The 26344-nt window shown below is 42.3% G+C and overlaps 1 protein-coding gene across 5 annotated transcripts in view; it reads left to right on the top strand.

Moving 5' to 3' along the window:
• The window catches only part of LOC136876525 (serpin B3), a 115570-nt gene that overhangs the window by 22085 nt on the left and 67141 nt on the right, over positions 1-26344 (top strand). Inside the window, exon 1 of one of the 5 annotated variants that reach the window (XM_067150553.2) lies at positions 25509-25587. The exons of the other annotated variants lie outside the window; for them this stretch is intronic. The gene's annotated coding sequence lies outside the window, so the exon portion shown is untranslated. Of the gene's footprint in view, positions 1-25508; positions 25588-26344 lie in introns of those variants that run through there. 5 annotated transcript variants of the gene reach the window in all.

The raw sequence follows: 26344 nt of genomic DNA, 5'->3' as shown, positions 1-26344 counted from the left end.
TTTAATGCGCCCAGCTGTGCAAGCTTTTCGGAATAACACCAGTACCTGATATTACTATTGGAACTGTAATGACTGATTCTAGTTTCCACAGGCGTTGTATTTCTATTGCCAGTTCTGTGTATTTTGATATATTTTTGCCTATTGTTCTTTGCAGATTGGAGGTGTTTGGACAATCAATTTCCATAAGGATTGCGGATCTTTTTGATTTATTGATTAGAATAATATATGGTCTATTGTAGCTGAGCGTGACATCGGTTATGATGACTTCTCGGTCCCATAGAAGCTTGTATGAAGAGTTTTCGAGAACGGGTGGAGGTGTGCATTTCCAGTATGCAGTTGATGGCTGATCATGTCGGTGCTTATAATCAGTGTTTTCCAAGTGTGGGCAGCCAGAGATGACGTGCTGTATGCTCTCTGTAGTTCCGGAACAGCGGAGGCAGTTGTATGTGACAACTGTTGTATTATTATTATTATTATTATTATTATTATTATTATTATTATTATTATTATTATTATTATTATTAAAGTTCATTTGGGACGCCTGAAGACCACGGTGCTTGTGCTTTAGCTGCGTTGTTGTTTTCGATGATTGTTGCTTCTGGTGTTCTTAATAGTGGGTTTGGCTGCTACTGTCGTCTTGGTACCGTGAAGTTTTTTGTGGGCCTTGTAATCCTTCATATGTATTATTATTATTATTATTATTATTATTATTATTATGATTATGATTATTATCATTATTATTATTATTATTATTATTATTATTATTATTATTATTATTATTATTATTATTATTATTATTATTATTATTATTATTATTGGGTTCAGTCGTTGATGAGTCATTTCAAGTCATAACCTTATATTTATTGATTCGACGACCTTCGCAGTCTAGGAATGGTAGAATTTTATGGGCGATACTCACTTTTATGGGGATCGGCAGCAAATAAAAAGGCGTTGGTAAAATAAAAGATGAAATGCGCGAAGTGAGACTTCACTTGACGACGACGACTTTAAGTGTCGGGAGGAGAGTGCGGGAGAAACCTCAGAACCTGTTCGGGATATCACAGCTTCCCTATAGGAAATGGGGGACATGATCTGGACTCGAAACTATAGGTGCCTAAAGCTAAAATACTTCTCTCCAGGAAAGACTCATGAATAATTTATTGACTCCTTGTATGTGAGATTTTTGGAATATAAGGGTAACATCTGTCAGTTCGCCCATCCCAGTTAATGATCTGCCCACCCTCTGTTCATCCAACTAAGTCTAGAATCGTCCTTGGTTAATGATCACTGAAGAGTCATGTTAGCTGCAAATTGAATGTAAATAATTGATTGATCGTTGTTACTCGCTGCAATACTAAACCCTGAGACGATTATCATCTTCACAGTTGGAGCGGAATATCTCGGAAAAAATCATGAAACGTCATTCCTGCCATAAACAATGAATTTCATTGTCCTACGGACTAGTGTAAACCCGTATTCCGACGTATTCTGGACTGAGTCTTGGCAACGCTCACATGTAGTACACTACTCTGGGCACACAAAATTCATCATCCCGTAAGGTTTAGGTTTCTTTAAAATATAATTTTGGTTTACATCGCACTGATACAGATAGGCCTGATAGCGACGGTGGAATAGGAAAGGTCAAGGAGTGGGATGGAAGCGAGCGTGGCCTTAATTAAGGTACAGCTTGGTGTGAAAATGGTAAACCACGGAAAACCATTTTGAGGGCTGCCGACAGTGGGGTTCGAACCCACTTTCTCCTGAATGCAAGCTGACAGCTACGTGACCAAAACCCGCAGTCACTTACTCGGCCCCCTTAAGTGTAAGCTGGAGCTTAATACGGCATAGTCCTGGTTTCCAGACCTAAATTGGCTTGAAGAATTCTGCAGAGAACTGCAACTAAAATTTCAGCTACACTATTGATACACAACTTTAAAGTTTTGCAGTCTGCCGAACCTATCGCAGATTAAGAAATACGTGAAAAATACAACATTTGTTTTGGAGATGGATCCGGAAACGCTTTGTTTCCATGTTAGAAATCATTTTCTACAACTCTACATAGTGTCGTAATCACAAAGACGCACACGCGAGATGATGTCAATTATGTACACTGTTTTATTTACAAATTATGGAGGGGTTCGTTCGTTTAGTGGTGAGGAAGTCTGTCTGTGGTTCAGTAACGTTTATTTTTAGCAATCTGTCTTATCTACGGTTCTGTAACATTTGAATAATGCGGCAAATAAAGTGTCATGTAGGTGATTGTGTAAGATCCTCTTGGTCTTAGAATGCAATATGTAATAGGTCATTTTACTTATTAATGTCCTGAATCGTATGTACGTCTTTTATCAGTAATACTATCCGGCTCCATGACTAAATGGTTAGCTTGCTGGCCTTCGGTACAGGGAGTCCCGGGTTCGATTCCCGGCCGGGTAGGGGATTTTAACTATCATTGGTTAATTCTGATGGCTCGGGACTGGGTGTGTGTGTGTGTGTGTGTGTGTGTGTGTGTGTGTGTGCTGTCTTCACCATTCGAATTATTCATAGGTAGGGCCACATCCTCGTAGACGCGCAGGTCGCCTATACGGCGTCAACTCGAAAGACCTGCACCAGGTCTCTTCGGACGCTACACGCCATTAATTAATTACTTTACAAAAGAAAATATTTATAAAATCCTCCTATCAATACAATTCAAGTCATCTGTTAGATGAAGCAAAGTCTATACATGTTTCAGCCTAATCTCAAGGCCATCTTCAGTAGTAAAACAATGATTACATAATATACAAACAAATTAAAAAACGTAATGATGTGAAGTGACAGTGATCATGATTAGTGAGTTAAAAACACATTGAGGTGCAAAGTCCTCTCGTCTAATAGATCTTGCTGACTGTTAAATAAAACACTATGCTGAGGAGTGTAGTGAGACCGTCAATACTACGAATAAAACGTGTAAAATTTGTAACAAAAAGTTGTCGTCTCGAATGGAGATGACCTTGTCGGTCTGTATCACAGATACACAGTAAGCCACACACAGGCTTAGTTGTCAATGTGACTTGAGACCGACAAGGTCATCTCCATTCGAGACGACAACTTTTTGTTACAAATGTTACACGTTTTATTCGTAGTATTGACGGTCTCACTACACTCCTCAGCATAGTGTTTTATTTAACAGTCAGCAAGATCTATTAGACGAGAGGACTTTGCACCTCAATGTGTTTTTAACTCACTAATCATGATCACTGTCACTTCACATCATTACGTTTTTTAATTTGTTTGTATATTTTGTAATCATTGTTTTACTACTGAAGATGGCCTTGAGATTAGGCTGAAACATGTATAGACTTTGCTTCATCTAACAGATGACTTGAATTGTATTGATAGGAGGATTTTATAAATATTTTCTTTTGTAAAGTGATAACCGTCAATACGGAATGAGATTCATAACTTGCAATTAATTAATTAATCAATTACATTACATTACATTACATTATGTTTTGTTCTCAGCTGACAAGGACTGCTATTGTCACGGCTTTAGTGAGGTAGGTGATACCGTCTTCAAGGACTTAAGTCTGTATCAATCTCTAGGCGTCCGAACGTAGAGCTGCCTATCTCTATGTGGAGTTGCTCTTGAACTGTCTTAATTATTCTTAATTATAGGTACGTCACGAATGTCTCCAATTTTTCTAGTTTGGTAGGGTTAGGGCTGAATGGTCAGCGTATTTGTTCAGAGGGTCCCGGGTTCGATTCCCGGCTGGGTCGGAGATTTTAATCGCTTCTGATTAATTCTTCTGGATCGGGGACTGGGTGTTTGTGTCCGTCCCATCACTATCCTCTTCATAATCATGCAACAAACTACCAACCACCACAGAAACACGCAATAGTGATTACGTCCCTCCATATAGGGTTGCCGTCAGGAAGGGCTTCCAGCCGTAAAAGAGGGCTAAATCTATATGTGCGACCCCACAGGTGTAGGTAGGTAAAGAAGAAGAAGAAGAGTGCATAGTCTAGTAGTCTTATTGTTAGGTGGTCATTACGTGAGCTCTGGAGTTACAGTCGTAAGCTGTTAGGGTTAACTTTCCTAGATTTCCAGAATATCATCGGTATTTGTCAGTGTCTCGTTTAATAATTTCCGAACTGAGTAGCTCAGGCAGTTTGAGCGCTGGTTTTCTGAACCTAACTTGGAGGGTTCGATCCCGGTTCAGTTCATTGGTATGAGAAGGTACTCAGATTTGTCAGACTCATGTCGGCAGATTTACTGGCGCTTAAAATAACTCCTGCGGAACAAAATCCGGCACCTCGGCGTCTCCAAAGACCGTAAAATTAGTTAGTGGGACGTAAAATCAATAACATTAATTCTTCTTCTTCTTTCTTGCCCATTTTCCCATTTTATTTGGGGTCACCACGAATGTGGATTAAGTCCAGTTTTTATCCTGGATGCCCTTCCTTTCGCCAACCATATGTAGACAGAAAATCTATAACTTTAATTATTATCAATAAATTATTGTCGAATCTAAGTTTTGAAGTGAAGAGTCTATTTCACGGTGTGAAATTTTCTTTTTCACAACTATGATAGCTTCCCTCTTGTCCTGTAGGAGTTTGTCATCTCTGTAACGCAGTTTGATGGCGTGAATTTGTAATAATAATGTTATTGGTTTTACATCGCATAGAGCTTTCGAATAACCTAACAGTAGTTTCTGGATGGAAAACAGCGTACATTACTTTGATCGTCCAGCTACTCTGATTTCCTTATCAGGTTCTCAGTAGTAACGGAAATACATATTTGATAATGAATGAACGGTTTAAGAAAGCCACAGATTTAAGGCTGTTAATTAAATAAAGCAATATGAATGTAGGTCTGATCACAGGCATGCAGATATTCTCATCGATAATTGAAACGAAGAAATGTAACATTTTCGGAGGCTGTATGAACCAAGTGCACTTCAGAATATTATTGAAGTACCTCAACTTGACACTTATTGCTTGAAGTTTATCTAAATGCAGACGTGATTTAATCTTGTCGTGCATGTATAAGCGTAAGATATTTTCCTAAAATTAAGGGAAATTAACAGATAGTTGTTATATTTGTCGTTGCTATTAACGGAGTGTGGAGCATCATTGTCAACAGCCCCAAGAACTGCACTCATAAAAAATGTCCAGCAAATTTGCAGTTTACCCACCAATGTCTAATATTCCGTTTTTATTTATTGTTAGATAGCAAGTGCGTCGTTTAAATCATTGCAACCCTGTCTTCTTCACAGCTAGGGGCATTCGAATCATGACTGGGAAACAAATCCAGTACACTAGAGCTGAGGTAACTTCCAAGCAAGCTTGTTAGTGTGCTTCCTTTCAATGCACTGTGCACCAAAATATCTCGTCATGTGCTGTCCAGTGCTGCCAACATAATTTTCATTTAATAAGCTACACTGGTGTCCAAAAGTTAAGCATAATCACTAAACGAGGTCATACCGCCTGATAGGAATATCAGACGGATTGCTGAACAAACGGAAGCTGACTCATGCACCATATGTCACACTTGTCCAAGAAAACAGTGTCAGAAAGGTTCTGATAGCTAAGGTACACATTTGACAACAACTAACAAAACTTAGCAATGTCTTTCACAACAAAATATGCTGTTAATAGGGCGTATGGTTACCCCTAACGGCCACACATGCTTCGCAGCGACGTGGCATGCTCTCTATCAGAAGGTCCAAGAGCTCTTGTGGCAGTCGATCCCATTCCTCCGTAAGGTTTCGGAGGGTCCTTGGTGGAGGCTGACGGGATGCAATTTCCCTCCCCAATGCATCCCAGGCATGTTCTATAGGATTCAGATCTGCAGACCTCGCTGGCCAGTCCATGCGATGAATATCTTCCCCAGCCAGAAATTCATCCACCAGAGCAGCTCAGTGCGGTCGGGGATTATCGTCCATTAAGAGGAAGTCTGGACCTACCGCACCTCTGAAGAGTCGAACATGTGGTCTCAGTACCTCATGCCTGTATCTCCGAGCGTAAAGTGTTCCTCGGGCTACCCATGAAGATGTGCAGGTCCGTACGGCCATTCAACATGATGCCGCTCCACACCATGACGCCACCACCACCATACTTGTCCCGTTCCACGATGTTCCTGTGGTTGCGTCAGCTACCCGGTTCTCTCCAGATTAATGTGCGACGGGAATCGTTCTTCAAACTGAAGCGGGATTCATCTGTGAAGAGCACATGCCTCCATTCATTCATGGGCCAGTTTCGATGTTGACGGCTCCACAGTAAACGGGCCCTTCTCTGTGCTGGGGTGAGTCGAACGCACACCGCTGGACGTCGGGCAAATAGCCCTGCTGTTCTGAGCCTCCAGTACACAGTTTGCCGGGAAACGGCAACCCCTGGGACGGCTGCAAGTTCCGCCGACAATTGTCTTGCAGGTGCACTCCGATTTCGTCGGGCGGTTAAGGCCAGATATCGGTTCTGCTGTGGGGTGGCTACCCTTGGTCGACCTGGTACTGGCCTACCACTAACATCATCTCTGTCTCGAAATCGTCTCCAAAGCTTGGAAATGACACTGTGACACATTCAAGGATACGGCGACTTCGGTCTGTCTCTGGCCTGCTTCCAGGCGGCCGAGTATTCTACCCTGCAAAACGGGATCCAAATGGCGTCGTTGTGCCATTAGACTATGTTGTCACCTTCACCACGAGGCTGCACTCCGCACACTATAACAGGGCAAACACGACTGAGGGAATATGAGGCGCAGGCACTGGCTGTGTTTATCTTGCGGTTACGCCGCTAGTCAAAGCAGGGAACACTCCTTTCCTATACAGAGCGAACACGTAAGGTTGGTAGGTGCATATGTCGTGCGATTTGCGGTCTATTTCCTGTTGCCCTGCTTACTCGTAACTTATGCTTAACTTTTGGACACTAGTGCAGATCATTCATTATAAGATAGAAAAAAAGCTAAATCAGAACTAGAAAAAGTTAAAAAATAAGCCAAGTATTTATAACACTGCTCACCGGGTAGAGAATGAAATTGTTCTGTTCAATTAACCAAACTAGTACAGTATAACCGCAAACCATGGATATTTAATTATGTAAACTGAGCTAGTCCTGACAGGTGGAGGAGGTGGTAATTACTGTTTTGAGAGGAAGTACAACTGGACAATCATAATTTATAAAAAAATGTGGCAGGGATTCGACACTTTGAAAAATGAGGACATGGCCAAAGAAAGACAAGGACCACGAAGGGCGTGAAAGTGAAAGACTCCCTAGGATTCGCAAACCTAATACCGTCGGGGTCAGAAAAGAACAAGAGTTGACCAAGGGAGGTCGGATAGGATTGATGAAAGTGAGGGGCCTGACACAAGTAAGGAAGTTTTGTGAGTTGATCAGGCGATAGTAAAACTGAAGTATGAGAAGGGATGCAATGCAATGTCGTATGGCTTTTAGTGCCGGGATATCCCAGGACGGGTTCGGCTCGCCGAGTGCAGGACTTTCTGTTTGACACCCGTAGGTGACCTGCACGTCGTGATGAGGATGAAATGATGATGAAGACAACACATACACCCAGCCCCCGCGCCATTGGAATTAACCAATTAAGGTTAAAATCCCCGACCCGGCCGGGAATCGAACCCGGGACCCTCTGAATCGAAGGCCAGTACGCTGAACGCTCAGCCAAGGAGTCGGACATGAGAAGGGATGTCCTAATATTACAACCTAAAGGCACATTGAATGCTCCCGCTGGACCTGTGGTGAGTCACCTACTATGATCGTAGCTAGTTTCGCTGTTGCTAGCACATCATACAAGGAGGGAGAGGTAGTGGTGATTATTGTTTTAAGAGGAAGTACAACTAGGCAACCTTCCTCTACAGAAAATCAGAGAAAAAAAATGGAAGGGATCCGACACTTCGAAAAATGAAGATATCGGCCAAAGAAAACAAGGGACACGAAGGGTGTGAAAATGAAAGACTCCCTAGAATTCGAAAACTTAATACCGTCGGGGTCGGAAAAGAACAAGAGTTGACCAAGGGAGGTCGGACAGGATAGCCGAAAGTGAGAAGCCCGTCACAATTAAGTGGAAGCGACGCCTGGACTCAACTTAGGGCCCCGTGGTGGCCAACCCACGCTCCCAAATTCAGAGCCCCTGGGGAGAGAGAGAGAGAGAGAGAGAGAGAGAGAGTAGGTTCGTTCATACTGGGGGACCACAACACCACATCACATGAGACTCGTTGAAGGAAATAAGCTAGATTTTGCGGGGGAAAAGCTATAGCGGGAATATTGTTCTTTTGCCGCTCAGCGTTGGATTAAATTAGCTAGGTTTAGCGGGAAAAAGGTAAGTTGGCAACACTGTTGCTGTCTCTGGCAGATCGCATTAAAATTATCACTTTGATGCAACAGAACATGAGACAAGTTGACGTTGCCAACATTGTTCACCGGAATCGAAGTTGTTGTTGTTTTGTTTTCTTAGTTGTTTAAAATCTATATACAGTGCCTTTGTTTCAAGCGGTGGCCGGCCAGCAAGCTTCTCACAGGAAAGGCACTTGGCGGCGATCATTACTGCTTCTAACCGGTTCTGTTCTCACCGCTTCCCGTACTCCATGCGGTGATTAGATAGTTAAAGGGACGTGATCGATTGCGAGACAACGTGTGTGTGTTAGTCTTCGTGTTATAGGGCCGTTATAATGCCGAACAGTGAGTTTACTTTAGAACACAGAATCTTCATGTATGATTCCTACGTGAGAACAGAGTCCTGTAGACAAGTACAACGGCTATTTATGGACAAATTCCCTGGTGTGTGTGCGCCTCACAGAGAAACGGTTCGTAAACTTGTGAACAGATTTAGAAAAACGGGTAGTGTTCTTGACTCGAAACGGAAAGTAAAGCGCCGTATTCTTACTGAGGAAAAACTCGATGAAATAGGACAAAAGTTGCAACGAAGTCCTAGAAAATCTCTGAGTAAGCTAGCGCAGGAATCGGGAATTTCACAATTCTCGGCTTGGAAAGCCACTAAAATTTTAAAATTAAAACTTTGTAAGATACAAAGGTATGTTGTTATTGTAATCATATTATAATTTGCATGATAAACCTATGTGCTTGAATGTAAGGTCTGTGAATATTCCTCTCAGCCGGCAAGCATCGCGCTGTTGGCAGCGAAGCGGTCCCGCTGCAAGTCGGCTGTCTGTACATTGTTCAGAATTTTAAAAGGATGGTATTTCTGTATCGGTCATGTCCACAGTGACAAAGAAATGCACTTTTTACTTTTCCGTAAATTCTATCTGTCTGTCTGTCTGTACCGTATATACGCGCATCACGAGAAAACGGCTGAAGATAATTTAATGAAAATCGGTGTGTAAAGTCGGGGAATGAATCACTACAATTTAGGCTACGCATAATTTTATTCACGCTGACTGATATGGTAGTTTAGGGGAAGGTCTAAAATGTAATTCTCGAATATTTATGTTATTATTGGTCCTATCGATAAATACTACATAACTAAAGTTATATAGAATTAAATTTCCGATCATTTATGTCTTATACATTTTTACCGTCACGGCTATGATAACAGAGATATTATTTTATGAATTTGTATTTTCGTTGGCCCCTGTTCAGCATAGCAGGAGAGGCCGCCTGGGCGAGGTATTGGTCATTCTCCCCAGTTGTATCCCCGACCAAGAGTCTGAAGCTCCAGGACACTGCCCTTGAGGCGGTAGAGGTGGGATCCCTCGCTGTGTCCGAGGGAAAAGCCGACCCTGGAGGGTAAACAGATGATGATGATGATGATGATTTTCGTTGCCAAGTCCATGTCAGCGCCGAACCACGAGAAAATGGGTAAACAGAATTTAATGAAAATGGGTATATAGAGTCGGGGAATAAGAAACTACAGACTAAGCTATAAACAATTTTATTCACCCTGGATTAAATGGTAGTTTAGGGGAAGGCGCCTAAAATTTAATTTTTAAATACCTATGTTTTTGATCGTATCGAAAAGTACTACGTAACAAAAATTATAGAGAATACCATTTCCTATCATTTATGTTTTATTCAATTTTACCGTACCGACTATGAGAAGAGTGATATTTGAGAGTCGGAAGAAAAATAAATGTGAAGGCCTACAATATCGAAAGCTCATAAAACTGATCAACAATAACATTACATTGACCATTGTTTGTTGTGATATTCTTAGTCTCTTATGCTACCACTCATCTCCGATAGATGGGATTCCTGCTGCGTACCGAGTATAACAGCCTGTCTGAATATTGGCGGGAAATAGCTGGGGAGTTAGATAACATTTTTCTTTAGCATGCCATTCCTCTGGTTCATACACTTTCTGATACTGCTGGTACGTAACATACTGGCTGATCATAGTATTCCAGCTTTTCGATCCCTACTCTGACGCGCTGATTGATATGATCAGTGTGCACACCTAACGGAATAATAGCAGGCTCACTTATGTCCTGTCCGGCTCCATGGCTAAATGGTTAGCGTGCTGAAATTTGGTTAAAGGTATCCCGGGTTCGATTCCCGGCAGGGTTGGGAATTTTAACAATCATTGGTTAATTTCGCTGGCACGGGGGCTGGGTGTATGCGTCGTCTTCATCATTTTAACCCCATCACGATGCTCAGGTCGCCTACGGGAGTCAGATCATAAGACCTGCACCTGGCAAGCCGAACTTGTCCTCGGACACTCCTGGCACTAAAAGCCATACTCCATTTCATTATATATGACCTGTTCTAGAATTACAGTTTCGGCCTATTCCAAATTATAGCACCACAGTTCACTACATAACTCTAAATTCAACCCTGAAAAGAGCCGTTTTCTAAGAAAAGCTCTTTCCTCTTCACTTTTATAAAATCTGCATTCATTTTATTCCAAATTAGTAGCGAATAGAAGGTTTCTTCTCTGGTTTGGAGGAAAAATTTGCCTCCAAGTCAGAGAGTCCCTTCCCCCCCCCCCCCCCCCGCCAGTGTCGTGAATTGAGATTTTTCCGACCCATCGGGTACTCCTATTAAACAGATGAGTAAAAGGGCATAGAGTTTGCCCTGGGACTCTACACTATCGCCCCCGTCCCCGAATTTAAAGCGTGTTCACGGCTCACGGCTGTCTTCGGCCTGGTCATTCCAGCTCTGGAATTTTGGACTATTGGATCGGCAGCGTAGTTTTGTTCGTTAAAAGTGAGAAAATGTGTGGTTTTTCATTCGATGGAGTATTTCATATGAAAGCATTGCTTTTAATCGCAACATTCCTACTGGCGTAATGACCTATGTTGATTTCACTGGGAAAACCACAAAGACAGGCTTTCTGAGGATGTAAAAAAGGCAAGTGTCTGCCATTATAATGAAAACTCCCCAACTTGATTGTAACTGACAGTGGGCAAGAAGGCCTACCATTTAAAAAAATTATAAATGCTATTTGTTCGGCCCATACGGATCTTTTGCCCCTACTGGCACCATATTGTATGAACCTGCGTGTAATTGGAATGGCGGCAGTGTGGAATGTTGTGTGTGAGGAAAGGAAGACTAAGGACGTCACAATCACCCAATCCCCAGGCCAGGGATATTAATAATTACATTACAATTAAAAAACCCTTACCCGGCCGGGAATCGAACCCGGGGCCGGCGGGTGACAGGCGGACGCGTTGCCCCCTACACCGCGGGGCCGAACGGGCGTACCATAACAATGAAAATTTCCTAACCCAGTCTTCAATAAGAAAAGACGTTTGGCGACTTCCCCGTCACGGTTCTAGGGTACCGTAACGTTTAGAGCTATGCAATTTAATACAATCTTACTCACAACGTGTACACTACCTAACCTAGAATTCAGTATACATTGTAGAATTCCGTAGCGAAACACGGGTAAATCAGCCAGATATACCAGGTGGCTCTCGAACGCCGTACTTTCAACTTATAAATGCCCACATGCACAAATGGTGAATGGGATATCTACCAACTGATTTTCACAGGGGAACTACTGCCAGCGGGCAGGTTACGTCAGTATATGAAGAGATAAGAAACGGAGAGTCGCTCGCAGCATGTTGCTCAGCGCTACTGGTCTAATGCACCCCTTGCATTAGTAAACATTGTTTTCAACCGCATAGTTCTAGGCTGGTGTATGGTACAGCCGCACTATATTTGCTGTCTGCATATCGGCAATGGCTAGTGTGATAAGCAGCGACGAATACACAGACATTATTTTAATGTGAACAACCTGGTCGAAGTGCAACAGAAGCTCCAAACAGACGTACGCATTCTACGTGTACGCAGTATTGGTTTTTGTTCCATACAATCAACTCTTTTATCGAGTTGAATGTCTACACGTGTATAAATGAATAAGTTATTAGATTTCATTTACTGCATCTTTGGCGTGTCTACAAACAGTAGCGGCAATTAGGGGGTGGGGGTAAGGAGGGACAGTCGCTCACACCCCCACTTTGTAGAGTAAATATTACATTTTATTCCACTTTAGCCGGCTGGAACTAGGAATTATTTTAAGAAAGCTATTTGTACAAGCCTTGTTGTCTTATATGCTAAATCTTTCCTTTATTGTATAGCGCTACGGCAAGTAGTGGAGACTTTGCATGTGCCGAGGTCGTGACCACTGAGTTATAATTCACCCGCTTGCCGCGCGCATTCGTCACTCTGGCTGTCTCTTTATTATCTGTTAGTTTCTTAGTGTGTATTCAAATACGAAATGATTTTAATTGCATAATCATGTCGTACATCTATGTAATTGTACCGGGCGAGCTGGCCGTGGGGTTACGGGAGCGCAGCTGTGAGCTTGCACTCGAGAGATAGTGGTTTCGAATCCCACTGTCGACAGCCCTGAAGATGGTTTTCCGTGGTTTCCCATTTTCATACCAGGCAAATGCTCAGACTGTACCTTAATTAAGGCCACGGCCGCTTCCTTCCCATAAGTTCTGTGTCGGTGCGACGTAAAGTCAATTGTAAAAAAAGATATATTTAATTGTAATTGTAATTTCAACGCGAGAGAACACCAACTTTACTTTCACCGGACTAAATTATTTCGTTTGTATTATGTTATTTTATATGTAAATGTAATTAATCTGCCCCGTAGATTATTCGTAATAATAGTTTTTTTGAGATTTTGATTCAATGCTGTATAATAAAATTTTCACCAGGTCTCACAAACATACTACGGGGCATTTAATAAATAACATAACACAAAGAAATAATTTAGGAACGTTGGTATTATCTCCCGTTGAAATACGATTACAATTGAATATTTTTTTACAATTGGCTTTACGTCGCACCGACATAGATAGGATTTATGGCGACGATGAGACAGGAAAGGGCTTCGCGTGGAAAGGAAGCGACCGTGGCCTTATATAAGGTACAGCCCCAGCACTTGCCTGGTGTGAAAATGAGAAACCACGGAAAACCATCTTCAGGGCTGCTGGCAGTGGGATTCGAAACTACTATCTCCCGAGTGCAAGCTCAGAGCTGCGCGCCCGTAACCCCACGGCCACCTCGCCCGGTACAATTAAATAGAAGTACGGCATGATTATGCAATTAAAACTCATTTAGTATTTCAACACTCACTAAGAAACTAACAGACATTAAAGAGACTGCCAGACTGATGAATGCGCGCGGCAAGTGGGTGAATTATAACTTAGTGGCCACGACCTCGGCAAAAAAATATGTATCTCTACTACCCTACCTCACAGCATATACGAAGTCTCCACTACTTGCCGTAGTGCTATACAAATTGGTTAGCCCCGACGAACAGCATTTTGTGTGTATTTCCGTCAATAATTATGTTAATAATTAAAGAAAATAAACATTTTTTTTTTTTTTGCTAGTTGCTTTACGTCGCACCTACACAGATAGGTCTTGTGGCGACGATGGGACAGGGAAGGGCTAGGAGTGGGAAGGAAGCGGCCGTGGCCTTAATTAAGGTACAGCCCCAGCATTTGCCTTGTGTGAAAATGGGAAACCACGCAAAAACCATTTTCAGGGCTGCCGACAGTGGGGTTCGAACCTACTATCACCCGAATACTGGATACTGGCCGCACTTAAGCGACTGCAGCTATCGAGCTCGGTAGAAAATGAACGAAGGAATTAGCAGATAAGATAACAAGGTTTGTACAAACAGCTTTTTTAAATAATTCCTAGTTCCAGCTGGCTAAAGTGGAATAAAAATGTAATGTTTACTCCATAAAGTGTGGGGGGTGGGGGCGAGACTGCCCCTCCTCGCCTCACCCCCTAATCGCCGCTACTGTTTGTAGACACGCCAAAGATGCAGAAAAGGAGATCTGAAAAATTAATTTATACACGTTTAGACATTGCACTCGATGGAAGAGTTGCTTGTATGAAACAAAAACTAATATTGTTCGGTGAGTACGTGTGTAGAAGGCATACGTCTGTTTGGATCTTCTGTTGCATTCCGACCGGATTGTCCACATTAAAATAATGTCTGTGTATTCGTCGCTGCTGATCACACTGGCCATTGCTGATATGCAGACAGCAAATATAGTGCGGCTGTACCATACACCAGCCTAGAACTATGCGGTCGAAAACGATGTTTACTAATGCAAGGGGTGCATTAGACCGGTAGCGCTGAGTAAGATGCTGCGAGCCACACTCCGTTTCTTATTTCTTCATATTCTGACGTAATCTGCCCGCTGGCTGTAGTTCCCCTGTGGAAATCAGTTGGTAGACATCGCATTCATCACTTGTGCGTTTGGGGCATTTATAAGTAGAAAGTACGGCGTTCGAGAGCCACCTGGTATATATCGAGTGTTTGCTTCACGTCGCCCCATCATTTGCGATTTTGATTCAATACTCTACAGTAAAACTTCCACCAAAGGAACAATATTACACATGTATTAAAATTAAATAGAAGTACGGTTAAATATCATTTAGTTTTTCACGACACAGTAAGAAACTAACAAACAGACACTAAAGAGACTGCCAGAGTGACGAAAGCGCGCGACAAGTGGGTGAAACACATATCAGTGCCCATGACCTTGGCAAAATATATACTCCTGCCCCACATGCAAAGTTTCCACTATTTGATGTGGCGGCGCTATACAAATCGGTTAGCCGTGATGAACGACGTTTTGTGCGTATTCCCGTTAATAATTTTGTTAATAATTAAAGAAAATAAAGGAAGGAATTAGCTGATAAGACAACAGGGCTTGTACAAATTGCTTTTTTAAATGTAATAATTCCTAGTTCCAGGCGTCTAAAATGGAATAAAAATGTAATGTCTTCTCCAGAAATTGCACTGGCTGAGTTCACCTCTTACCTGAAAATATCCTGCATGGCACTTGCGGATTATACGGTTCTATAGTGATGAAATGAAATGAAATGAAATGAAATGAAATGAAATGAAATGGCGCATGGCTTTTAGTGCCGGGAGTGTCCGAGGACATGTTCGGCTAGCCAGGTGCAGATCTTTTGATTTGACTCCCGTAGGCAACCTGCGCGACACGATGAGAATGAAATGATGACAAAGACGACACATATATACAGCCCCCGTGCCAGCGGAATTAACCAATGAGGGTTAAAATTTCCGACCCTGCCGGGAATCGAACCATTTAGCCATGGAGCCGGACACTATAGTGATGCATATACGGTATGAATATGCGATTGACAGTTCTGTATGTAGATGCTTTTTGCAGTGATATTTTTTTAAGAGATGAAAGTATCTAATTTTTAAATATTAGGCTATGATTTTTTTTACGTCGCACCGACACAGATAGGTCTTATGGCGACGATGGGACGGTAGAGGGCTGGAAGTGGGAAGGAAGCGGCCGTGGTCTTAATTAAGGTACAGCCCCAGCATTTGCCTGGTGTGAAAATGGAAAACCACGGAAAACCATCTTCAGGGCTGCCGACAGTGGGATTCGAGCCCACTATCTCCCGAATACTGGATTATGATTTTTAAGGGTACATATGATGAGCTAGGTACTAGAGGTTGTAGAAATCGGAGACCGTGTCTGAACTTCACGCCACCGTAACCAGACCGCATCCTTTTGCTTGAGAGCTTTGTATTATGTTGGCTATTTTCCACCATTGACATCTTCAACCTTACCGCCGTAACTACTGTTCAACAACTGCTTTCTAGGCTAGTTTACGCTAACTTTTCCTTTGAAAAAACCTACAACCTATTTTCCAGGCAGTGATGGAATGAATGAAGCGCCCATCTTGCGGCGAGGATAGGAATTGTGCCGGCTGCCGAAGCCTGTCGCGCACCTCTCGGGCAATGATTAATGACTGACAAATGAAATGAAATGATATAGGAGAGTGTTGCTGGAATTAAATATGGCAGGGAAAACCGGAGTACCCGGACAAAAACCTGTCCCACCTCCGCTTTGTCCAGCACAAATCTCACATGGAGTGACCGGGATTTGAACCACGGATCCCAGCGGTGAGAGGCCGACGCGCTGCCGCCTGAGCCACGGAGGCACTTACTTTTCCCTTCTGTTTCGTAAATTAAAATTACCAATATATAGGCTATTGAATGGTTTTTATGTCCGCCTCTGTGGTGTAGTGGTTAGTGTGATTAGTTGCCACCCCCGGAGGCCCGCGTTCGATTCCCGGCTCTGCGACGAAATTTGAAAAGTAGTACGAGGGTTGGAACGGGGTCCACTGAACATTGGGAGGTCAACTGAGCAGAGGTGGGTTCGATTTCCACCTCAGCCAACCTGGAAGTGGTTTTCCGTGGTTTCCCACTTCTGCCCCAGGCAAGTGCCGGGATGGTACCGGTACATAACTTAAGGCCACGGCCTGGTCATCCTCCCCAGTTGTATCCCCGACCCAGAGTCTGAAGCTCCAGGACACTGCCCTTGAGGTGGTAGAGGTAGGATCCCTCGCTGAGTCCGAGGGAAAAACCGACCCTGGAGGAAGAAGAAGAAGAAGAAGAAGAAGAAGAAGAAGAAGAAGAAGAAACGTTTTAATTCTTGATTCCTATGAAATTTTATGGAATGTCAGTTAGGGCCTACATCATGGGCATTATCACGCAAGAGTTAGACTTGCCTAGAGCATTATGTACAGAAACTCTCTAAGAACTCCAGCTCTGTGGCCTATGGTCCAAGGGATCCCGGGTTCGATTCCCGGTCAGGTCGGGGATTTTAACCTTCACTGGTTAATTCCACTGGCTTGGGGACTGAGTATGTACGCCATCTTCAACATTACATTTAATCTTAGGTAGGAATCCATCCTCACAGACGCACAGGTCAACCCATGGGAGTCAGTTCGAAAGACCTGCACCAGGCCTCTCTCCGGAGGCCTACGCCATTATTATTATTATTATTATTATTATTATTATTATTATTATTATTATTATTATTATTATTATTATTATTATTATCATTATTATTATTATTATTATTATTATTATTATTATTATTATTATTATTATTATTATTATTATTATCGACATCATAATTTAAGAACGTGAATTCAAACTTGTTAATTACTACGTCAGTAAACGTTTTACTCGTTGGCGGAAAGAATAAGTCAGTTCCTATATTATCTCTGAATTACTACCATTTCCCTTCGTCTGTTGCAACTCTAGAATTTGATACCGAAGTGTTGACCTCCTTTGAGGCACTCGAGAGCTTCGTTTGAATTTATTAGCTTCACAGTAATTCGTTACAGTTCTTTTTTTTTTTTTTTTTTGCAATTGGCTTTACGTCGCACCGACACAGATAGGTCTTACGGCGACGACGAGATAGGAAAGGCCTAGGATTGGGAAGGAAGTGGCCATGGCCTTAATTAAGGCACAGCCCCACGTTCGAACCGACTATATCCCGGATGCAAGCTCACAGCCGCGTACTCCTAACCGCACGGCCAGCTCGCCCGGTAATTCTACACAAGTGAATTATTTTACACTATCCAACCGAAAAGTCATTCTAACGATAATACAGTATATGTCGGTAATGTTCAAGAGTGTTCAAAACTCGTAATTGGCAAATGACTTAAGGTCATCCATACACAATAAGTGACTTACGATGTGTCAGACTACCTTTTATTTTACCTTAACTTAAACCCATTTTGGTGCCCTGTAACAAATGACTCAGTTGGTAAAGGCACATGAAAAAGCCAACGGGCACTCAACGAGTCACTCTAGGAAAATTCCTCTCTGGATGCAGAAGACTGTTGTGCTCGGCTGCAGATAGTAGGCCTGCTGTTGGTTATTTTTATCATCATGTGTATTCTTCGATTTCCCTAGTACTTTTCCCTGTACGTAGGAACATACAATACATCTCTCCTAGCCGTAAGAAGCGACTAAAAGGCCTTAAGGGTTTACGACTTGGAAGCATGGGTTGGCGACCACGGGACCCCTGGCTGAGCCTGGCATTCTTTCTACCTGTGCTAGGCTCCTCACCAGAGCCGTAACGAATATATTACGGACCCGCCTGCAGGAAACAAAATTGAGCCCCCTCAAAGAAATTATATAAAACCTATCAGCAACAATTAACTGCAGAAGATACAAGCATAACTTTAATGCAGCCTATATCCATGTACAAAGGACTACTGCTACAAAAGTAAATAATGTATTAACAGACTAGCGTATCCGTGCGAGAACTCTTGCATGTGGAAATCCGCCTCCCCACTCACACCCTCACATTCTCCCCACATCCGTATGAAGGGTCAATTTATTTCTGACTTATTAAGCTTCTTTGCATACAATGTTTGGTGTAGTATCGTTGGTATCAAGTACCATTCAACCGTAACTGCCTCGGTGTATTATGCATGCCTTACGCGTTAAAACAAACATGAGTCATTATTTCCATAAGAACATCAAACCGCACCAAACCAAGCGTAGGTCAAATCAATCGATCAATCAGTCACTACTGATCTGCATTTAGGGCAATCGCCCAGGTGGCAGATTCCCTATCTGTTGTTTTCCTAGCCTTTTCTTAAATGATTGCAAAACAAAACAAAATGGAAATTTATTGAACATCTCCCTTTGTAAGTTATTCCAATCCCAAACTCCTCTCTTTCCTATAAACGAATATTTGCCCCATTTGTCCTCTTCATATTGTGATCTCTCCTACTTTTAAAGGCACCACTCAAACTTATTCGTCTACTGATGTCATTCCACGTCATCTCTCTACTGACAGCTCGGAACACACCACTTAGTCGAGCAGCTCGTCTCCTTTCTCCCAAGTCTTCCCAGCCCAAACTTTGCAACATTTTAGTAACGCTACCCTTTCGTCGGAAATCACCTAGAACAAATCGAGCTGCTTTTCTTTGGATTGTTTCCAGTTCTTGAATCAAGTAATCCTGGTGAGGGTCCCATACACTGGAGCCATACTCTAGTTGGGGTCTTACCAGAGACTTACCTCGTATATGCCCTCTCGTTTACATCCTTACTACAACCCCTAAATACCCTCATGACCATGTGCAGAGATCTGAACCCTTTATTCTCAATCATATTTATGTGGTTATCCCAATGATCTTTCCTTATATTAAGACTTTCACCCCATCAACGCAGTAATTAAAACTGAGAGGACTTCTCCTATGTGTGAAACTCACAACCTGACTTTTAACCCCGTTTATCATCATACTATTGCCTACTGTCCAGATATTTGCGCACACTCAATCACAGGTCGGAAAAGGATTTTCATATCCCACTCCCCAAGTTCTCCCTTCTTAACCTATCCGGCCAAGTTTTGAAGCACTCACTACGTTACCGTACTGCTGATTACACTCAACACGACAGACCATTCCAAGCTCGGTCGTACAACTGCTACGACTATGGAAAAAGTGAAAACCTACAACCTGTTTTCCAGTCTGTGAGCGGGTCAGAGATGTAATGAATGAGCCATATATAGGCTATTATTACAATGGGGTCGCCACTCCCAAAGTTATTTTTGTTAATGACTGATAAATGCTATGAAATTATAATGGAGAGTGTTGCTGGAATGAAAGATGTCAGGGAAAACCGGAGTACCCGGAGAAAAACCTGTCCCGCCTCAGCTTTGTCCAACACAAATCTCACATGGAGTGACCGGGATTTGAACCACGGTATTCGGCGGTGAGAGGCCGACGCGCTGCCGTCTGAGCCACGGAGGCTCACTTGAAAACTATGGATTCGACACTAATATTTGGGTGCTAGGAGTTCCTTGCCCCTACAGTCGTTTTTTTGTTTCAGATAGTAAGTCGTATGTGCACCAAAGTTTGGTTGAGAGCTATGCTGGAACATACATATTTTCATCCGTAATCTCGATTATTTTAGACATATTCTTTTCCGCCCCTCCTTACCGCCGTGCCAATGGGGCTGCTCTTGGACTTAAATTATACCTGGAGTGTGGCTATTCACCTCAGCGACCCCAAAACCTATAGATTCTGCATTAATACAGGTCGTTTTCTGTTTTTTTAAAAATACTTCACCCCCTATCCTTCCCCGCCCAAAGGAGTCCTATGAGTTTCTTACACAACAGTATATTATACAACAGTATGTGTACCAATTTTGCTTGGCAGCTATGCCCAAACGTACATGCATAATCTCGTTGCTGTAGAATCTTGGAGCTGACGTTGCCATGGTTACGGCAGTGCATTTGTTATCCGATTCCTAGAGCAGGGTTAGTGTGGTACCAGTATCTCCATAGCGGTTGGTTTTAGGGTCTTAAAACATGGTTTACGGGCCCGCAGGGCTTACCGAGTTTTGTTCCTTGCGTCAAGGGTCTTAATGAGCTTTGTCTTGTCCTTGAACGACAAAATCGATATTTCGGCTATATTAGCCTAGTATTTTTATATCTCCCCCCCCCCTCGTCGGCCCCCTAGAATTGTTTTGAAAATAAAATACAGCCCATGTCCCTCAGGGGTAATTTATATTTACATCAGTAAAATAATTTTTAGAATCGGTCCATTAGTTTCTGAGATTACCCTCCAGGTATACACAAACTCACAAAATTCGTACTCTCTTTTATATTATAGTATAGATGAATTACATAAAATAAGTATATTTCCGTTGTATTTTCAACCAATGCAAGTTTTTAGCTGTACTATTGAGACGATTTGGAAGATTTTGGTACAAACCGCACCTTTTAACTTCTAGTTTAAGAGCTTGAGTTTTGTGAAACATATACCTATAATGTTTCATGTATATAGATTATTTATAATTAAATGAATTGCCAAACCAAACCCCATGGCACTACAGCCCTTGAAGGGCCTTGGTCTACTCAGCCCGAAGGCCTGCATATTACGAGTTGTCGTGTGGCCAGCAGCGCGACGAATCCTCTTGGCCGTTATTCTTGGCTTTCTAGACCGGGGCAGCTATCTCGCCGTCAGATAGCTCCTCAGTTCTAATCACGTAGGCTGAGTGGACCTCGAACCGGCCCTCAGGTCCAGGTAAAATTCCCTGACCTGGCCGGGAATCGAACCGGGGGCCTCCGGGTAAGAGGCAGGCACGCTGCCCCTACACCACGGGGTCGACTTAAAGTAATTACATAAATAAATATATTTCCGTTAGCTTTTCAAGAAATGCAAGAATTTTCCTGTACTATTGAGACGGTTTGGAAGATTTTGGTACAAAACGCACCTTTTAACTCTTTCTTGTTTAAGAGCTTGAGTTTTGTAAAACATACTCGTTAGAGTTTTATATATATACTATTTATAATTAAATGAATTAGATGAATAAATATATTTCGATCGGCTTTTCAAGAAATTCAAGATTTTTCCTGTACTATTGAGACGATTTTAAAGATTTTGGTGCAAATCGCACCTTTTAACTCTTTCTGGTTTAAGAGCTTCAGTTTTGTGAAACATTCACGTTAGCGTTTTATATCTTCTTCTTCTTCTGCTTCTTTTGAGACCACATTGGACCACTTTAATCAACCCCTTGGTTTGTCTATTTCTTGGTAGGAACTGTCCGAGCCTTGCGGTCCTCCCAGTAGCCTACTTCTTCATACGTGTTGATATTCTTGCCCTTTCCTGTGTAGAGAATATTCTAGTTGGGATTTCTTCTTTGTGAGTGTAAAGTGGAAAGTCATATTTTTAAGTATTGTGTTTACTTTTTTCTTATCCATAGTGTCATCGGGTGTAAGGCCAATTTCTTTCAAATCCTCCCTAATTTCTTTTATCCATCTGCATCCAGTTGTAGTATTTTTTAAAGCAAGATTGCATTGTACTAGCTGTTTCAGAAGTCACGAATCTGGCATTATCAGGATGTGGCCAAAGTACCCTAGTATTTTCTTGCGCATACTATCAGTAATGGGTTCTAATTTCTGATATACAACGTTGTTAGGTACTATTCGCCATTGCCCATCATTATGATAGCTTTTATTGATACAAGTTATTCCAATTCGCCTTTCAGTCTTCTGTAATCTGTCCGTTTTGGATTGTTCCTTTAGATGGAATAATGTTTCTGCGGCATATGTGGCTTCTGGCTTTATGACTGCATTGTAATGTTTGATTTTTGCATTCATGGATAAGCATTTCTTTTTGTAAGTTTCCCGTGTTAATTTTTTGTGCCTTAGATAACTTGTTTGCCCTTATCTGAATTGAAGGTTTTTCATTTAAATTATTTGTTATTAACTCACCTAGATATTTGAATTGTGTTACAGTTTTAATTTTAGTGCCGTTAATATGTATTTCTTTTAATGGTGTTGGTTTTTGGAACATAATTTCTGTTTTCTCAAATGATATTTTAAGGCCAATTTTATTTGAAATGGTGTGAAGCTCTGATATTTGAGTTTTGCTTCAATTAAATCTTTGGCTACTAACACCATGTCATCTGTAAAAACCAAGGCAATTTGTTTGGATTATCCTACCTATTTTAATATTTGGAGGGTATTTCCTAAACCATTCTCGCATTACCATTTCTAGTGGACAGTTAAATAGTAATAGTGACTGAGAACTCATCACCCTGCCGTAACCCAGTAGTTACTTCGAATGGGTTTTATATAGATATATAGATTTTATTTTTAAAATTACATGTTTGTCAGGACTGAAATACAACATAAATAAATATTTGTTTCTATATATTGTTTTTACTTTTTTAAACTTTACTGTATTCGCAGTATCTAAAGAAACTGGTCCTCGGGACGTAGGCCTACTTTCTGGGATGCAAAGACATTGCAGATGTTATTGACATCAGCGGATGTCACATTCGACGCTGAGGTGGCTGAGTTCACTGAGTCTCTCTAGGGTCAAGCCATTTCGAAGGTCTCATTCTCAGTTTCGAAACAGTAACAGGAATAATTAAGGCTAATTGTTACGTGCCAGCCGTGTGGTAACCCTTTTCGTTACTTCCTCGAGTGAGTCACACGAACGGGGATCTTTCAGCCGGCGTTTCTGTGTATTCTCCTCGGCTGGCTTACCTGTGAGTTTCTGGGAGATGCAACGGGAATGTTCCGTCTCTAGCCACATCGCGCATATTGTGGTACACATCATCCGAGCTATAAAAAGGGAGGCTAGCCGCAGACAGTCGGTTAGTGTTGGACTCCATGGTGGAGTCAGTGTGAGACTAAGTGTGTTGGTGGCTGGGCTGAGGGCAACAGAGGTGTTGGCTGTCGCTAGTGTCCCACCGAGGTCTGAACGAACTCCAGAGAGAAGGCGTTACCTTCTAGGTGGCCCGCCCCTTCCCCTCGGGAAGGGGAATGAAAACATCCCCCTTGGCCCTTGGTCTGAACGAATTGTTGTCGTTGTTGTTGTTTAGTTGTGTGGGAGCGTCCAGCGAGTAGATGGACTGAAGACGGCTACGGAACGGAAGAATGTGTACTACCTGAGAGTACTGTATGTGTGTGTGTGTGTTATCCGCGAAACTTTTAGTGATACTTCATTTTACGGGAGTGAGGAGTAAGGTGGGAGCTACCCCTGTTCCGCCAATACTGCAATCAATCAATCAATCAATCAATCAATCAATCAATCAATCAATCAATCAATCAATCAATACTGATCTGCATTTAGGGCAGTCGGCCAGGTGGCAGATTCCCTATCTGTTGCTTTCCTAGCCTTTTCCTAAATGATTTCAAAGAAATTGGAAATTTATTGAACATCTCCCTTGGTAAGTTATTCCAATTCCTAACTCCCCTTCCTATAAATGAATATTTGCCCCAGTTTGTCCTCTTGAATTCCAACTTTATCTTCATATTGTGATCTTTCCTACTTTTATAAACGCCATTCAAACTTATTCGCCTACTAATGTCATTCCACGCCATCTCTCCACTGACAGCTCGGAACATACCACTTAGTCGAGCAGCTCTTCTTCTTTCTCTCAATTCTTCCCACCCCAAACATTGCAACATTTTTGTAACGCTACTCTTTTGTCGGAAATCACCCAGAACAAATCGAGCTGCTTTTCTTTGGATTTTTTCCAGTTCTTGAATCAGGTAATACTGGTGAGGGTCCCATACACAGGAACCATACTCTAGTTGGGGTCTTACCAGAGACTTATATGCACTCTCCTTTACATCCTTACTACAACCCCTAAACACCCTCATAACCATGTGCAGAGATCTGTACCCTTTATTTACAATCCCATTTATGTGATTACCCCAATTACGATCTTTCCTTATATTAACACCTAGATACTTACAATGATCCCCAAAAGGAACTTTCACGCCATCAACGCAGTAATTAAAACTGAGAGGACTTTTCCTATTTGTGAAACTCACAACCTGACTTTTAACCCCGTTTATCAACATACCATTGCCTGCTGTCCATCTCACAAATGGAAATGGAAATGAAATCTGAATTGAATCGATAGTATGATCGATCGATATGGATTTTCTAAACCTTTATTATATTAAGCCAACAACTGTGTTACACACATATTATAGAACATTTCTCGATGCGAATCTTGTTCCTAGCATAAATTCTCAGAAATATCACTTTCACAATCGTCACTGCTATCCGCAGTACTATTGATATTACAATCTCGTCCATGGCTATTTCCATGACACCGTCGTGCCTTCAGTATTCCTCTTCCAGTTCTTTCACCTTTCTGCAATACCCCTCCCAATCTGTGGCAGATACTGAATGGAATGCCTTGATGGTCAGTCATCGTAAGTTAGCTGCTGTCATGTCTCCCGTAATATTTTCCTCACTCATGTTCAGTCCTAACCTATATTTTGGCTTTGCTGTGTTAACAACAACAGTACGTAAAGTGTTGCAATTTTACCGCCAGATGTTTCACGGCGATGCATAATCGATTCTCGTTTTTGTGTCCAAGGTTGCCAATACGAATCTCGAAGATAACCGAGGTCTACCGATTCAGCACTAGGGAGCCGAAGTATCACTAAAAGTTTCGTGGTTAATACTTCTGTAGACTGAGGACCGCCGTGGAATCAGCGACTGGAGCAGCTGTCATCATCAGTGTAATTGGAACACTGTTAATAGTCATTTTGTCAGAAGTACTGCCCTGCTGTTTAGCATTTTTTTTAAACTGTTGCTGTTTAGTTGTTCACTGTATGTGACTGTGTAAATTACTGCAGTTGAACCAAGGAACCGTCATCGTGCGTTGTGTGGCCCTTAGCCATGTGTTCAAACCTGGCTGTACGCTGTTGCTGTGTGGGCTGACTGGACTGGTGAACGCAAGTGAAAGGCCTGTCAAATAGGATTAGAGCTTCCTTCAGCTAAACACTGTCCGATTGGAGTACTGCTGTGAGACACGTGTAAATAGACAGCAATTTAGTAAGTGTAGCCATTCATGGTTGAATAGAATGTTGTGCGTAGGCCTATATACCGAGTTGTCCACCAGCCCCTTGCGATCCAGTTTTATGCATCCCTTCACATTTACTACAATTCTGAAAGACATCGCTCCCTCTCCCTATACCGGGGTAATATAACGAGACGTGTGTTTACGGGCTAGAAGACAGCAGGAATCGTGAGCGCCACTATTAATTCATTATGGGTACCTCGAATGAACCCGTAAATCGAGTACAGATACCCAGAATACGTACTTTTAAACAGGAGGTGGGCGCACATACCGGGAGCACGGTACTGTATAGGCTTGGAAGTGGACGCCGTAGGTCAAGCGTCGCAGTAGCTCACACGACAATCGAGCGGGGAGATATTTGATAGTGGACAGTGCTCGAGGTAGGAGGTTCGAATCCCACATAAGAATTTGTTTGACAGCCAGTTGCCTGGGATGTGGTAAGGTTCCGTACTTGCTAGCTTCCAAGGACTGATTTGTTTATTTGACCCTGTAAAAGGCCATATGTATCGTTACAGTGGGTATGGTGCGGGGTTGGACGAGGATGTGGAGATGATGGTCTGTGACCAGAATAGGCTAAGAAGTAGGCGCCGTAGGTCAAGTGTCGCAGTAGCTCACATGGCTAGCGCGCGGTACGATGTGTGATAGTTGACAGTGCTCGAGGGTTGGAAGGTTCAAGTCCCATGCAAGTACTTTTTTTAAAAAATCCGGTTTCCTGGCTTGTGGCAACATTGT

This window comes from Anabrus simplex, chromosome 6 (assembly GCF_040414725.1).
Source record: "Anabrus simplex isolate iqAnaSimp1 chromosome 6, ASM4041472v1, whole genome shotgun sequence".
Classification (NCBI taxonomy): Eukaryota; Metazoa; Arthropoda; class Insecta; order Orthoptera; family Tettigoniidae; genus Anabrus; species Anabrus simplex.
Note: the sequence above shows the minus strand (reverse complement) of the source record. Positions and strands in the feature narration are given on the sequence as shown.